We start from the raw sequence: 17988 nt of genomic DNA, 5'->3' as shown, positions 1-17988 counted from the left end.
TAGCAGAGTCAGGAGCAAGTAGGAGAACCGTGACAGGAAAACAGCGCGGTTCAGATCATGGTTTGGAAGCATCACACTTCGGGAGAATGGAAATCGCAAAGGACTCCAAGCTAAGAATTTTAATGAGCTTACAGCCTCCCCCCCCTCCTCCCACCCGAGCCTGGACTTCCAGGGGCAGGACTGGACCGAGCTAATACGAACTTGGTCCATGGCCTACTTTAACACATGGGTTCTGGGACCAAGGAGATGGCTCAGTGGGCAAAAGCATTTGTCACCAAGCCTGACAACCTGAGCTCAGTCCCTGGTACCCATATGGTGGAAGGAGAGAACTGAGTGCTACAACTTGTCCTCTGACCTCATCACCCCATAGCTCTATCTTTATCCTTCTTCTTCTTCTCCCCCCCCCCGCCCCCCAATAAATAAGCATGAAAAACAAAATGTGGATTCTGTTTATGTATTCACGTGTGTGTGTATGCGTGTGTGTATGTGTGTGTGTGTGTGTGTGTGTGCTCACGCACGCGCACGTGTCTGCCTGTGCCTGTGTATTTACAGCAGCATGACATAATACTCTATCCAGAAGTTCTGACATCTCAACAGAGAAGTGGGTGGCCCTCTCTCCCCAGGGCCAACCCCCCCCCCCCCCAGAGAAAACACAGTGGAGGCCTGTGTGAACTTGTCCTTCGGTGCTGCCTTGCCATCTAGTGGCCTTGTCCTCTCCCGACACCGCTTGTTCCGACAGAAATCCATCCTTACCCACCACAGCTGTGCGGTCTACCAAAAGTGACCTCTCTCCCTGCTCTCGAAACATCCTCACCTTCCTTGCCCAAAACCCCAATGTCTGCCGGGAGATAGATGGAGAGTGAGTATGGCTGACATACGTTGTACGCATGCCTAACATACCCAAAGAGTTTACCAAAGCATATTTAAAAAAAAATAATCCTAATTTCTAGACCAAAACACAAACTTCATAATCAACATGGTTCGTGTGATTTGTCTACAGTTGTGATCCACATACGTTAGGTGTCCTTTAAAACAGGCCCTTTATACCTCAGAATGAAGCCACAGCCTCTCTTGGGATCCCTAAGGTTTCCCATGTCTGGCTCACTGCATGCCCTATGCACTCAGCCCAGTCACACTGCTCACCCTGCTGTTCCTCCAGCACCCCAGCCCTCTGTGTGCTTTCAGGGCTTTGCAGTGCTGTTCTCTCAGTTCGGAACACCCTGTCAAGCACCAATGTGCCCTCTCACCTTTATGTCTCTGCCCTCAAGTCCCCTACCTCAGTGATCTACTCAAAAGTCTCCGGCTACCCTATCCTGTTCTGCCTTGGCTACCCTATCCTGTTCTGCCTTTCTGCTCAGCTGTTATCCCTTTGAGTGAAGTTATATGTGTTTTCACTCTTTCCCCGATGTGATGTAAGCTCTGCAAAGATTGGGATTTATGTCTTATTCACTGATACATATTGAGTATACCACTGGCACAAAGCAGCTGCTCTTTATAATGTGTTCACTGCGGGGGCAGGGGTGGGGGGAGGACCTGAACCGAAGACTTTGAGATCATGTGTTTACATGTGAATTCTGGAAAAAGAAAAAAACAACTATCATTCACCTCTTTTCTGGGTGTTCCTATCCTGATAGGGATGCTTCTTAGCGCTGAGCATCAAATTTCAAGCTCTCCAGAGCTTCCAAAGCAACACAAACACAAGCTGTGACCATCACAGAAGCAGGAAGTACAAAATGAGGGAAGGGTTGAGGCCACATGTTGATAGCATGTCAAATGTAAACACTTGGGTAATGTTTAAGCTCTGCAACTTTCTATAAAATAGGGAAGGCCAGAGAAAGAATATGAGGGGCTAGGAGCCATCTCTCAGTAAAGGAAGGTGGCCTCGATCAGTCCCTGGACCTGGAGAGGCTTGGAGAAATGAATCTTGGAATAACTGAGCCACTGGGGAAGGGACTTCAGGCATGGTGACTGATGATTCATCCCTGTCTATTACTGTAGACAGGTTTTCCTTTGGGCCACCAGCTCACAAAAAAAAAAAAAAAAAAAAATGACACAAAGACTTATTAATTATGAAAGCTCAGCCTATAGCTTCCATACAGAATCCACGACTAGCTCTTACGACTTAAATCAACCCATTAATATTAATCTGCATTTTTACCTCTTTTCCATCCTGCACCTCCTGTTTCTTCTCCATCCCTTCTGGCATCTCTCTCGCACCTAGATTTATCTCCTCTTCTTTTCTCTCTGCTCGGAAGTCCCACCTAACCTCTTCCTGCCTAGCTATTGGCCATTCAGCTCTTCATCAAACCAATCAGAAGGCACCTTGGCAAAGACACAGTGTACAAAAAGATTATTCCACAACATCTTGCTTCCTCTGAGTCCTCCTGGAAACAAACAGGGTACCCGGATGACAAGAAGTTGTGCGAACTAACTTTCTGAATGACTCTGTACAACTCAGAGAAGAAGCAATCCTTAATGCCACCAGGATTGGCTCGTCACTAGATAATGAGCCGGAGGTACACTTAAAAGAAGATTAATGCCAACTGTCTCTAAAATTCAGTTGAGTCAACGCCTGTGTCAGATGTTTTAAAGGACTCACTAAAACCATGTGGCCAGAGGCCAAATACAGTATAGTTTTGAATGTGAGGATTCAAGATTCCTTATTGCTGAGTATGTTTAGGCAGGCCCATTAGCTCCATAGGCATCCACTTATTTGGTACATGTAAATAGAGAGGCTTGAAGCTGGTTCATTTCCTGATATACAGGTTGCTCCCCAGCCTGCACCTGGTAAGAGGCAGTCTAGCTCATGCCTGTCTTTAAGGAATTAGGCAACAGGCAAAGGCCTCAGAGGGACAGCCAGTTCAGCTAAGCTAGATGTATCCCCAGTCCCCTGACCCAGTCACGGCACAAGGACTGAAAGGGAGGAGGGTCGGCAATGAGACAAGTGAGAAGGGAAGACAGTGAAGGATAGGTTCAGACCAGATAGTCACAGTCAGGTCAGTAATAAAGTGGACACAGAGGGACATCTTTAGGGCACGAGGACACTCATGTGAGAGAGAGAGAGAGAGAGAGAGAGAGAGAGAGAGAGAGAGAGAGAGAGAGAGAGAGAGAATGGAAGAGAGAACAGTGATGCAGAGGATAGAAAAAAACTAAGACAAAAATGGAGATGGGGAGGTGAAACACAGAGTTAGGACACAGGGGGTCCAAGGGTGTCTCATCCTGCCCAGCTTGGGTCTAAAACCCTGACAAGGGACAGTGAGAGAATGAAGGAAGGACAGACACACATATAGAAAGGCTGGGGTCATGTGGGTCGTGTGCACTCTGATGGAGTCACATCAACTACTGCAGCAACCTGGAACCCCAGCGTGTTTCTTATGTACAGCACAGGGGGAGGGTGTCTTAAATTACTTTTTTATTGCTACGATAAAACACCATGACCAAGGCAATATATATATATATATATATATATATATATATATATATATATATATATATATAAAAGCATTTAATTGGGCTTACTGTTTCAGAGAATTAAAGTCCAAGATGTTGGAGAGGAGGCATGGCAGCAGATAGCTAAGAGCTCACTTCTTGATCCCAAAGTAGGAGGCAGACAGAGTGTGAGCTAACAGGGAATAGAGTGGGCTTTTTGAAACCTCAATGCCTAGTGATATATCTCCTACAACAAGGTCACCGTCTTATTCTTTTGTTGCTGTGAAGAGACACCATGACCAAGATAACTCTTATATAAGAAAGCATTTCATCGAGGGAATTGCTTGGCTATGGTTTTAGAGGGTTAGCCCATGACCATCATGGTGAGAAGCAGACAGGCATGACCCTGGAGCGGTAGCAGAAGGCTTTTTTTTTTTCCAAAAAAAAAGGGTCTCTCTATATAGCTCTGATTGTCCTGGAACTCACTATTTAGAACAGGCTGACCTGAACTCACAGAGATCTACCTGTCTCTGCCTCCAAAAGTGCTAGGATTAAGGGTGGATGCCACCATGTCTGGTCCAGTAGCTAAGGATTTTATACCCTGGTCTGTAGGCAGTAGAAAGACACTGGGCCTGGTATGGACTTTTGAAACCTCAAAGCCCACCCCCAGTAACACACCTACTCCATAACTCCTCATCTTTTCCAAACAGTTCCATTTACTAGGGACTAAGCATTCAAACATATGAGCATGTTCCACTACTTGGCCCCATAGCCTTATAGCTATATCACAATGCAAAATGCATTCAGTCCAACTTCAAAAGTCACCATAGTCTTTTACAGTCTCAAAACTGTTTAAAAGTCCAAAGTCTCTTAAGGTAATTTCTTTACTGTAAACTCTTGTAAAATAAAAAAGCAGGTCACATTCTTCCAACATACAATGGCACAGAATATATATTACCACTCCAAAGGGGAGAAAAGAGAAAGGGGGAAGAAATACTGGACCAAAGTGGGACTGAAACCCACAGGTCAAACTCCAAAGTCTATCTTAGATGAATTACTCAATCTTGTTCAATCTCCCCCTCCTCTCAGCTTTGTTGACTGCCGCGCACTTCTCTCTCTTGAGCTGGTACCACATCCTGAATGCAGCTTTCCTTGGCAGGTACCCCATGGCTCTGGCATCTCCAACATCTTGGGGTCTCAAGTGTAGTCCAGGATTCACCTTCACAGCTTCATGAAATGGCCTCTCTGGGTCTCCAATCGGAGATTCCCCTGCCACCTGCCTGGCCTCAGCAGCTTGCTTTAGCCATGGAGGAGGAGTCCACAATCCCTTTTACCTTTCTTGACTCTAGATCCAGAACCACATGACCAAGCTGCCAATTTCTTCTGCCTGTTGGGGTTAAAACCTGGCCCTGTCCTTGACTTGCATTTGCACAAGCGTTCAGTTGTTGATGCTTTCTAGGCTGAGGAAATCCCACTGGTTTATTCCTTTCACGGGCTGATTATCTGGGTGGTGCCTTGTCCTGAGGGTGTTACTCCCTTTATTCATTTTGAATCAGGACTTTCTTTAAACTTCTCATCTCTTTCAGCACAAGCTTTGGCCCCAACGTTACATTTCCTGGTACCTGACTCTTTTCTCCTCAAACTACGCATTTCGTATTTCTTTTTACCCCGCGTGTTCTCTTTCATTGTAGATTTGCGTAGAGCGATCACCAATAGCCATGTGACATAGCCGATACTAGGTTCTCCTCTGCCAAGGGCATCAATCCAAACTCTTCAATTTAGCCTCCAACAAATTTTTTGGTCAAGGGCAGAAATCAGCTACATTCTTACCAAAATATCACAAGAATGGTCTGTAGGCCACTTACTAATATTCTTGCCCTCTGAAACTTCTAGAGCCAAGCCTGTATAGTCCAAATCACGCTCCACACTACTGTCTTCTATGCTCCTACTCAGATGGCCCATTATCTTAGGGTTTCTACTGCTGTGCAGAGACACCATGACCATGACAACTCTTTTTTTTTTTCTAAGATTTATTTATTTATTACATGTAGCTAGAGTTTTCCTGCCTGGCCCACAGTCAGGGCAAATCTCTCTCACCCGCCAGTCCCACAGCCGCTCAGACCCAACCAAGTAAACACAGAGACTTATATTGGTTACAAACTGTATGGCCATGGCAGGCTTCTTGCTAACTGTTCTTACAGCTTAAATTAATCCATTTCCATTAATCTATACCTTGCCACATGGCTTGTGGTTTACCGGCATCTTCACATGCTGTTTGTCATGGTGGCGGCTGGCAGTGTCTCTCTGACTCAGCCTTCCACTTCCCAGCTTTATTCTCCTCCTTGTCCCGCCTACACTTCCTGCCTAGCCAATGGCCAATCAGTGTTTTATTTATGGACTAATCAGCAACACATTTGCCATACAGAACATCTCACAGCACTTCCCTCCCTTTTTTTTTTTTTCAAAAAGGAAGGTTTTAACCTTAACAAAGTAAAATTACATATAATTTGGGAATTTTTTTTTAAAGATGTTTTTTATTTATTATGTATACAGCATGTATGACTGCAGACCAGAAGGGGGCGCTAGATTTCCATTACAGCTGGTTGTGAGCCACCATGTGGTTGCTGGGAATTGAACTCAGGACCTCTGGAAGAGCAGTCAGTGCTCTTAACCTCTGAGCCACCTCTCCAGCCCCATAATTTGGGAATTTGGGCGTAGCTTCTCTTACTACTTTCTGCTGGAGGGGGGCGCTGTATCTTATGGGGACACAAAGAAAATTTTACAATTATGAAATAGTCCATGAGGCTGTATTGTCTGAGCCAGTTGCCTTCAAACCATTCTGGATGTTGGATCATCTGGGCCATGGTGTCATCGGAGACCTTTCAGGGGGTCTTGGCTGGTCAAATCTGATGTATCTTAATCTGGAACAAATCCATAGCCTCTGGCTTTCTGTGGGAACAAAAGCAGAGTCTCCTTTCCAAAGCAACACATCTTTACATCCAAATTTTGAAGTCAAGCTACCTTTAAAATATACATTTTGGCATAACTCAACAGCTTTTACAATCAAATATTTTTCTGCAGTTAAAAATCCCAAAGACAACACAATCCAGATTCTCTGTGTAATATTCATCTTCACGTGGCTTATTTTTTATACTACCTTTACTGTCTCTTTAAAGACTTTATTTTTTAAAACTATTTATTTCTTTATATAACTGTATATATTCCTTTTTCTTTCTCTTTCAAGTCTACGTACATTTTTACACACATTTTAAACTATTGCATCTGAATCTGTCTTATTGTGAATCTTTTGCTTTAAACTGCAGCAGCTGTGGCTGCTGGCTCTGCCCACCTCAGCTTCCCAACATGGCCTTGGTACTTTACCACCAGCTCTGGGAGCTATCGTGGGTCTATGCTTTTATCCAAGCAGCGTGTAGCCCAGAAACATCTTTTTTTTTTTTTTTTTTTTTTTTTTGTACTAGCAAAGGCTAAATCCACCATGCAGCTTAATGTACCACTTGCAGAGGCCTCATTCCCACCATATGGCAGGTCGAGCACGAATGCCAGGAACCCACCAGTAGCTCAAACCGGCAGGTGCCACTCATTTGAGAGAGACAATTAGGAAGCTGTTTTTAGCTCCGTTTTAGAATCTTTTTTCTCAGTTTTTAGGTGGAAACTCTTGCCACCACATTGGATGCCATTTGTTGTTTGAGTTTTCCTGCCTGGCCCACAGTCAGGACAAATCTCTCTCACCTGCCAGTCCCACAGCTGCTCAGACCCAACCAAGTAAACACAGAGACTTATATTGGCTACAAACTGTATGGCCGTGGCAGGCTTCTTGCTAACTGTTCTTACAGCTTAAATTAATCCATTTCCATTAATCTATACCTTGCCACATGGCTCATGGCTTACCAGCATCTTCACATGCTGTTTGTCATGGTGGCGGCTGGCAGTGTCTCTCTGACTCAGCCTTCCACTTCTCAGCTTTATTCTCCTCCTTGTCCCGCCTACACTTCCTGCCTAGCCAATGGCCAATCAGTGTTTTATTTATGGCCTAATTAGCAACACATTTGCCATACAGAACATCCCACAGCAATTACATATACAGTGTTCTGCTTGCATGTATGCCTGCATGCCAGAGGAGGGCACCAGATCTCATTACAGATGGCTGTGAGCCACCATGTGGTTGCTGGGAATTGAACTCAGGACCTCTGGAAGAGTAGGCAGTGCTCTTAACTCCTGAGCCATCTCCCCAGCCCCCCACCATGACCATGACAACTCTTATAAAGAAAAACATTTAAGTGGGGCTGGCTTATAGTTCAGAGGTTTAGTCCATTATCAGCATGGTGGGAAACACAGTGGCATACAGGCAGACACAGTGCTGGAGAAGAAGCTGTGAGGTCTACTTCTTGACCTGCAGGCAACAGGAAGTGAACTATATGCTATCCTGGGTGTAGCTTGAGCATAGAAAACCTCAAAGCCCACCCTCACAGTGACACACTTCCTGCAACAAAGCCACACCTCCTAATAGTGCCAATCCTACGGGGGCCATTTTCTTTTAAACTACCACACCCATTAAGCCCCACTGTCTTAGTTAGGATTTCTATTGCTGCCATGAAACACCATGACCAAAAAGCAAGTTGGGAAGGAAAGGATTTATTTGGCTTATGTTTCCACATTGCTGTTTATCACTGAAGGAAGTAAGGATAGGAACTCAAACAGGGCAGGATCCTGGAGGCAGGAGCTAATGCAGAGGCCATGGAGGGGTGCTGCTTACCAGCTTGCTTCACGTGGCTTCCTCAGCCTGCTTTCTTATAGGACCCAGGACCACCAGCCCAGGGATGGCACCACCCACCATGGGCTGGGCTCTCCCTCATTGATGGCTAATTAAGAAAATGCCTTACAGCTGGATCGCATGGAGGCATTTCCTCAACTGAAGCTCCGTCCTCTCTGATGACTCTAGCTTGTGTCAAGTTGACACACAAAACCAGCCAGTACACCCACTTAAAGTGTTTAACCGCTTTTCTAGTCCAAAGTCCCAAAGTCTTCCATATTTCTCCAAACAACCATGGTCAGGCCTGTCACAGCAATACCCAAGTCCCTGATACCAATTTCTGTCTTTGAAGAGGCAGCATGACCAAGATAACCCTTATAAAAGAAAGAGTTTTCTTGGAAGATTGCTTGGTTACAGTTCTAGAGGGTTAGTCCATGATCATTATTATGGTGGGAAGCAGACAGGCATGGCGCTCCAGCAGTAGCTGAGAGCTTTACCTTCTGCTCTGCAGGCAGCAGGCAGTGAGAAAGACATCGGACCTGAAATGGGCTTTTGAAACCTGGGTCTTCTATGCTCAAGCTACACCCAGGATTGCATATAGTTCACTTCCTGTTGCCTGCAGGTCAAGATGTAGACCTCACAGCTTCTTCTCCAGCACTGTGTCTGCCTGTATACCACTGTGTTTCCCACCATGCTGATAATGGACTAAACCCACAGTGACACACCTACTCCAAGCAGGCCACACCTTCTACTCCTTCCCAAACAGTTCAACTAACAGGGGACCAAGCATTCAAATACACAAGCCTATGGGCACCATCATCAATTCAAACCACCACAGTCACCCTTGCTAATCCTTCCCAAACAATTCCACTAAGTTTTCTCAAGTTGGAATCTTATCTGGGTGGTGATACCCCTCCTAGGCTGGCTAGTTTCTATGCCTACTTGACACAAGCTAGAGTCATCTGAGAGGAGAGAACCTCAGTTTAGAAAACGCCCTAAAACAAGCCTGTAGGGCATTTTCTTGATTAGTGACTGATGGAGGATGGCCCAGCCCATTGTGGGTGGGGCCACCCCTGGGCTGGTGGTCCTGGGTTCTATAAGAAAGCAAGCTGAGTAAGCCATGAGGAGCAAGCCAGTAAGTGATAATATCATAATGTAAAATGCATTTAGTCCAGTTTCAGGAGTCCCCATAGTCTTTTACAGTTTTAACACAGTTTAAAAGTCCACAGTTTCTTCTGAGACTCAAGGAAATCTCTTAGTTGTAGCCCCCTGCAAAATCAAAAAGTCACATCACATACTTCTAACAGACAATGTCATAGAATATACATTACCCCTCTAAAAGGAAGAACTAGGGGTACAGTGGGGAAATACTGAACCAAAGCAAGACTGAAACCCAGCAGAGCAAATTCCAAGTCCTATAGTTCTACATCTACTATCAAACAGCCTAGATGGCTCCATCCTTCCTGCTTTGTTTCCTACAACACACTTCTCCCTCTTCGGCTGGTTCCACTATCTGTCTACAACTCTCCTTGGCAGATGTCTCAAGGATCTGATCTGGCATCTCCAACATCAGGGTTGCCGACAAAATCCAGGCTTTACTCTCACAGATTCACTCAGTGCCCTCTACTTGAGGACTCTTCTGACAAATGCCTGGCCTCAGCAGCTCTCCTTAAAAACAGAGGAATATTCCACCATCCCTTACTCATCTATTCTTCATGACCAAGGCTATAACCAGATGAATGATTCTGCCACGTCTGGCTTCCTACTCAGATTGGAGCCTGACCCCCTCCTTGAATCATAAGCTTTGATGTGTCATTGCTTTTTAGGAGCAGAAGATTCCTCAGACCTTTCCCTTTTACAAGTCGGAAGCCTAGCTTGAAGGGTGTCTTGCCCTGAGGGCACCCTCCCTTCATTCCACTTTGCTTCAAGCCTCTCTTTAATCTTTTTGTCTCTTTCAGCACAAGCCTTAGTTCCAATATGAAACTTGCTTGTGCTCTCTTTCTCCTCAAATTGTACATTAGGTATTTACACTTCCCCTACTTGCTCATTTTCGTTGTAGATCTGCATAAGAGTGATTACTAACAACAACACAACAGCGACAATATTAGGCTGTCTTGAAGTCTCCTCCACCCCCCCAAAAAAAATCATTTATTGGTTTTTAAATTTAGCCTCAGGCAAATTCTTAGGACAAGGGCAGAAGGTGGCTACATTCTTTGCCAAAATATCACAAGAATGGTCTCCATCCCAGTTCCTAAATTGTTCTCCTCTGGAAAACTCTTAAATTAGGCCCCCACAGACCATACTTTCAGCACCACTGTCTTCCAAGCTCCTACTAGGTTAGTCTATTGAGCTCCTACTAGGTTAGCCCATTGAGCTCTTACTAGGCTAGCCCATTGAGTTCTGCTTATACATTCAACTGTTTTCCATAAGTCCCAGAGTCTTCCATATTTGTCCAAACAACATCATGGCCAGGCCTGTCACAGCAACACTCCATTCCTGGTATCAACTTCTGTCTTAGTTACCTTTCTATTGATATGACAAAACACCAAGACCAAGGCAGCTGATAAAAAAAAAAAAAAAAGCATTTTACTGGACTTACTGTTTCAGAGGGTTAGTGTCCATATTGGCGGCAAGAGCAGTTGAGAGCTCACATCTTGATCTGCAAATAGGAGGCAGAGAGAGAGAGGTAACAGGGAATGTCATGGGCTTTTTGAAGCTTCAAAGCCTTCTCCCGGTAACACACCTCCTCCAACACTCCTCTTAATCCTTCCCAAATAGTTCTACCAACTTGCAACCAAGTATTCAAACATATGAACTGGGGAGGGCCATTCTCATTTAAACTAGTCTCAGTAGTAGGACTCCTTAGGCTCCTTAGTCTCAGAGTGTAAACATTTGGGGAGGGTGGAGATGCAGTTGACTGTTTTTGTACACACTGGTCAACCCCTGAAATTGCCATTCCTGTGAGCCTCATCCAACAAAAGGCTTTGCCACTCCCATGTGGCTGAGGCATTGGGGTCCTTGACATGGCCGTGACCATGTCAACAATACACATTCATTTGGGACTTCCTTCATGCAGGGCTTCCTCCATTCTCTACACAAGGAAATGGGGACCCAAAGAAACAGCAAAGAGTGAAAGGCAACAGGAACAGAATGATGCAAGGAATACAAGGTCAAGATACTGGTTAATGAATGGTATCACAGTAGATGTGAGTACGTGGGTGATGGTGAGTTCAAACAGTGGCCACAAAAGGAGCCAGTAAGGTAAGGCGATTGGTTGATCAGCTAGAATAAAGTATAGGAAAGTAGTCTTCAACTGAGTAGTCTCTACTCTCTGTGTTAATATTCTGATCTCACCCCTTGGGGCTGCCCTGCGTCCTGACATGGAAGCCTCTTCTTAAAGAAAAACTGCCCAACTTCCCTCTCCTCTCCCTCCGCTCGCACAGGTGTGCACCCCTCGATCCCCCCTCCCCGTTCCTCCCTCTCCACATGGATATAGCGTCTGGGTTGTGAATGTCCACCCACCACCCCGCCGCCATACCCGCATGGAGTGGGTCACCAACCAGCCCACCGCTGCACCTGCCCAGCATGCCAGTATGTTTCCCTGCACGCATGGGATACTCTCTGGGGTCCCCCCCCCACATAATAATTCATAACACTCTGTCCCAAGCGGCCTCAGCCTCAATCCTGACTCCTCCCTCTAAGAGAGATGCTACCTACCAGAATAAGATTCTGCCTCCTGCTCCAGACACGGTGGGTGGCTCAAGTCTCAGTCAGCACCATGCCCAGTCATGTGACCTCATCTCAGAATTGAACACTTAGAACATGCAGCCCACCTCTCAAGTATGCAACTCAGCCATGGATCACACCAACAAGTATTAAAAAAAAACTGCAAAAAACGTCCACATCTTCTTGCATCTGTCCTTTCCTAGTGTGACCACCACCTGCCAGCCTGAAAGAATGGCCAGAAGAACTACCACCAAAGTCGAAAGCATATGTCCCTGACCATATGTGAACTCTCCTCAGGGACTTTCACACACTCCAGGTAGCATCTGAATGCCTCTTACACGGTAGCCTGCAACCCTTCCCAGGGACTCTGGGGAGTGCCTGCTGGTTCCTGTGCACCTGGCCCAAGTTTTCCAGACTTCTTACTCTTTGGCCAAGTCCTGGACTCTCCTGTGCTCCTTCTCCACCAGGGCCTTCTCTTCCCCTCATTTCTTGGGCCCTTTCTACCTCAAGCTCTTCAGAGAGGAGCCAGGGCTGACACTTTGGTGGACCAAGCTCCAAGGAGTGTGTCTTCATATTTTTGTTCATGTTCAGATAATTACCCAGGACTTTCCAGCTCTACCCTCTAGAGGGAGAAATAACGCCTGCAGTCCAGACAACAGGCAGATGACATGCCCGTACCTCAACCCCTCAGGCCCCGGTGGACTGCCAGTGTGGACAGCCAGGGGCTTGGCTCCCAGAAAAGGATGAGTAAACTCAAGGCAATGGATGGGCTTCCTGGTTTACGCCTTTGACTGTCTCTCCCCTGCTCTATCTTATGGAAATATGAAAAAGGAAGAAATAAACGGAGGGGTGTGTGCAATTTATAGGCAGTGCTGTTTCCCATCCTACGGCAGACCTTTTCCAGCTCTGACCCGGTGAGGTGACTTCTGTGGGGACAGAAGACTGGAAGGAAAGAAGACAAAGAAATTCCACACCGTATTTATCCAGCGCTTGGAGCCATACCATACAAATCGTCTAATCCCTGCTAAAGATGGGCTTGACAGGATCACTTGCCTCCTCCTTCATGGATGAAGAAACGGATTTCAAAAAAGCATAATTTAAAAGGAGCTTGTCTGATTGGCTAGTTAGTGGCAGAACCTTGACATTAAAATAGGTGTCCTTAATTGCTGTGCTACCGTACCAGTTGGACGAGAAAGGAAAACGTTGCAGAGGAGTAGGTAAAAGATCACATATGAAGAAATGGATCCTGGGAGTGCTGTCGAGCTGGGTTCCCTGTGCCGGCCGGCCGCCGTACCCACGAAACTGTTTATGAGGGGTGCTGGGATCTTCAGCCTTTCCCCCTCTCCTCACTGCCCTTCCCCCTCCAACCCACTGCGCTACCAGCCTAGACTCCAGGCTGGCTGTTGCTGGATCCACTTGGCCTGGTGGCTAGGGTAAGGGGCGTGTCCCAGCTTCGTTACATTTCTCCAGATCACATTTCCCTTGACCTTAAGAAACTTCCGTGGCCCACAGCCTGCTTGTCAGAAACAGACTGGCGAGGCTGACGGAGCTTCCTTCCTTGCCATGGCCCTCGCTTGCCTCTGTCCTCCCTGGCTGTCCACACTGGCAGTCCGCCTGGGCCTGAGGGGTTGAGGTACGGGCATGTCATCTTCCTGTCGCTGGGACTGCAGCCGTTATTTCTCCCTCTAGAGAGTAGAGCTGGAAAGTCCTAGGCGATTATCTGAACATTGCCTTCTCTCTTCCTTTATCTCGGTCCCAAAGTGCACCGTGTCCCATGCCCACTTTATGCCAGACTAGCCTCATTGTGAGCCTTTCCCTCCCTGCTAGTGCGCTCCTAACTGGAGTCAGATGAGCTTTGGAGCTTTGGAGCTTTGGAGATTTGGAGCCCGGCAGAATTTCACAATCCTGGTTCCTGGCTCAATTGTTAAGTGACCTTGAACGCTGCTCCTGAACCTTTCTGCAGGTCTATTCCTTAAAGCAAAAACAGGAACGATCCTACCTATCAACAAACAAACAAACAAACAAACAAAATCAGCATTGTAGGATGCTTTAGAAATAAAATTTAAGGTCAGGCAGTGATGGCACATGCTTTTAACCCCAGCACTCAAGAGGAAGAGGCAGACAGATCTCTGTGAGTTTGAGGCCAGCCTGGGGATGTAGCTCAGTGGCATCGTGCTACCTGCTGTGTGAAAACCTGCGTTTATTCCCCGGTTACTGTCTGAAGAGGAAGGGAAAAAAAGGAGTGAAAATATTAAGGAGGGGAGCTACAGCAGGGAAAGTGGCGATGTAAACAGGATGTGAGGCCCGGAAGTGGATGAGTGGGCCCTTGTGAGGCTGGAAAAGAGAGACACAGCAAACACACACTGTAACCAAAGAGCAGACAACTGAGTAAAACCACCACTTCCTGAGGATAGAACACTGCCATCCTGTTGTGACTTGCAGAACACTCAAAAAATATATAAACTCTTACTCAAAATCATAATTAATAATTCAGAAATCCTCTGGTCACCATACTCAACATGTATGCATTTACTTATTTGTGTGTGTGTGTGTGTGTTACTGGGAATTGAACCTAGAGACTCGTACATGCTCAACAAGCATTCTACCACTGAGTTGCATACATTCCTCAGCCCATTATATATTTATTCTAAATAAATGATTTTTAACTGAGGTGCATAAAAAGGCAAACACTTAGAGGCACCTGAATTTATTTATTTTTTCACAATTTTTTTGTGTTTTTTATTTGTGAAGTGTCTTAAAAGCTTCTTGGGCATGGGGTGGTAGGGGCCTACCATGCGCACATGCGGAGGTCAGGAGACAAGTTACAGCTGGTTCTCCCCTTCCACGGTGTGTGTCCCAAAGACTGAACTCAGGTTGCCAGGCTGAGCCATTCCAGTATCACTGCTGGTGAGTTCTGGTGGCTGTTAGTGGTTTGGAGATAAACATCTTCCCCACAAAAATTTGAAGTAGCTAAAATTACACCTTTAGTGCTTCTTCCCAAATGAAACCGATTTCTAGTTGTTTTTGCTTTCTGAAAAGACCAGCTCCCAGGCTGGAGAGATGGCTCAGAGGTTAAGAGCATTGGCTGTTCTTCTAGAGGTCCTGAATTCAATTCCCAGCAGCCACAGGGTGGCTCACAACCATCTGTAATGAGATCTGCTGCCCTCTTCTGGCGTGCAGGCAGAACACTGTATACATAATAAGTAAATCTTTAAAAAGAAGAGGAAGGAGGAGGAGGAGGAGGAGGAGGAGGAGGAGGAGGAGGAGGAGGAGGAGGAGGAGGAGGAGAAGAAAGAAAGAAAGAAAGAAAGAAAGAAAGAAAGAAAGAAAGAAAGAAAGAAAGAAAGAAAGAAAGAAAGAAAGAAAGAAAGAAAGAAAAAGAAAGAAACAAAGAAACAAAGAAACAAAGAAAGAAACAAAGAAAAAAGAAAAGGCCAGCTCCAGCTCCCTAAGTAATATAAAAACCTAGAAGTTCTGCCAGAAAGTGGTGGCACATCCCTTTAATCCCAGCACTTGGGAGGCAGAGGCAGGCAGATCTCTGAGTTCAAGGCCAGCCTGGTCTATAGAGTGAGTTTCAGGACAGCCAGATATACAACCCTGTCTCAAAAAATCAAAAATAAAAAAAGAAGTTCAGGGCTGGAGAGACGGCTCAGAGGTTAAGAGCCCTGTCTGCTCTTCCAGAGGTCCTGAGTTCAATTCCCAGCAACCACATGGTAGCTTATAACCATCTATGATGAGATCTGATGCCTTCTTCTGGCGTACGGCAGACTACTTGCAGAAAGAACACTGTTTACATAATAAATAAAAATAAATCTTTAAAAAAAAGAAAAGAAGTTCAAAAGTAGGCTCAATGGCAGAGTCCTTGGCTACACAGAAGGAAGCTGTGGGTTTGATGGGTGCAGGAGAAAAAGGAGGAAGACAAGAACACGTATAGGGGAAGGAAAGGGGGCCTGCTTAAAAGTGGGCAGAGTAGCTCATCCCTTTAATTCCAGTACTCAGAGTCAAAGGCAGGAGGAGCTCAGAAGCAGCTGAGAGGTCAAGGCTAGCCTGGGCTACACGTGAGTTCCATAATGAATAACTTGACCTACAAAGTGAGACCCTATCTCAAAACATGAACAAAACAATTTTCAAGAATTGTGTTGCCAGGAGCCTTGGGGAAGAACAGGAAGCATGGGTGCTTTCTGAGAGGGTGGGGAAAGCTCTGTTGTCATCTGAATATGTTTACTGTGTGAAAACTGTGGACTTGGGATTTGTGTGTACTTCACTGTGTCATAAAGTTATACCTTATTCTTTCTGGAACCTTCCAAGAGATAGTTTTGTTTTGTTTTGTGTTGTTTTGTTTTGTCTTGTTTTTCGAGACAGGGTTTCTCTGTGTAGCTTTGCACCTTTCCTGGAACTCATTCTGTAGCCCAGGCTGGCCTCGAACTCAAAGAAATCCGCCTGCCTCTGCCTCCCGAGTGCTGGGATTAAAGGCGTGCGCCACCACCGCATGGCTCCAAGAGATAGTTTTTAAGGATGTTTTTATTTACATGATGATTGTTAATACAGCAATAAATTCCTATGAGTATTGCATAATTAAATCACAGGTAGAATATAGTTTAATTTATATTCTTTTGATTTGTATTATTTGTTAGATAATATTTTTATTATATTACTAAATTGCAAATATATATAGTTCTTCTAAGATTCTCCAGCTCATGCAGCTTCTCCTAATACTTAATTTCTCCCATTACCACACTCCTTCCCTCGAAACAGGGTTTCTCAGTGTAGCCCTGGCTATCCTGGAACTTGCTTTGTAGACCAGGCTGGCCTCAAATTCAGAGATCTGCCTGTCTCTGCCTCCTGAATGCTGGGATTAAAGGTCTTTGCCACAATGTTCAGCTTCCTAATACACATCTTGCCTGTCAGCTAATTTTCCTGTTTTTTAACTATGTAGAAGAAATTTAATAATCACTTTATAAACACCAGTGTAAGTTTTTGCAGTTATTAATTATTAAAATTTTTGTAATAAATATACAGGCATGCTTGTATTGTAGAATGTTCTTTTAAGGTGTGTTACTTTTGTTTATGTTGCATTTGTTTAATTCTGTGAAGTTGTGTTACTGTGCCTGTCTAAAACATCTGATGGTCTAATAAAAAGCTGAACGGCCAATAGCAAGGCAGGAGAAAGGATAGGCGGGGCTGACGGGCAGAGAGGATATATAGAGGGAGAAATCTGGGAGCAGAGAATCAAAAAAGGAGCCAGAGAAGAAGGAGGCTTCCAGGGGCCAGCTACCCAACCATACAGCCAGCCACGGAGTAAGAGTAAGACTTACAGAAGTAAGAGAACAGGAAAAGCCCAGAGGCAAGAGGTAGACGGGATAATTTAAAGTTAAGTAAAGCTGGCTAGAAACTAAGCCAAGCTAAGGCCAGGCATTCATAAGTAAGAATAAGCCTCCATGTGTGATTTATTTGGGAGCTGGGCGGTAGCCCCCCCCCCACCAAAAGAGCCAAAATACCAACAACATAGAATTTTAACATTTCTAATTTCTTTTTGTTTGTTTATTTGAGACAGGATCTCACTCTGCGTATAGTTCAGGCTGGCCTGGAACTCACTATGCAGCCCAGGCTGGCCTGGGACCCCTGGCAATCTCACCCCAGCCTCCAAAATTCTGGGATTACTGGCATGAGCCATCATGCCAGGGTGCACTTTCAACATTTTATAAGTTCATAGGAAAATTTTTCTCTCACAGATACATGGAAGATATGCACCCATGTTTGGGACCACCTTGGTATCAGTAGTAAATTGTTGTGGAATAACCATTTTGTATACTGTGAAGATGTGTCACTCGGATTGGTTTAATAAAATGCTGAACAACTAATAGCTAGGCAGGATTTTGGGGGCAGAGAGGATGCTGGGAAGAAGAAGGTGGAGACGCTGAGGGATGGGAACAAGCAGGACATGTGGGGAGGGGTGTGTGTGTAACAAGCCAGGTGGCTGCACATAGATTAGTAGAAATGGGTTGATTTAAGTTAAAAGAGCTAGTTAAAAACAAGCCTAAGCTAAGATTAACCTTCCATAA

This window comes from Peromyscus eremicus, chromosome 9 (assembly GCF_949786415.1).
Source record: "Peromyscus eremicus chromosome 9, PerEre_H2_v1, whole genome shotgun sequence".
NCBI lineage: Eukaryota > Metazoa > Chordata > Mammalia > Rodentia > Cricetidae > Peromyscus > Peromyscus eremicus.
Note: the sequence above shows the minus strand (reverse complement) of the source record.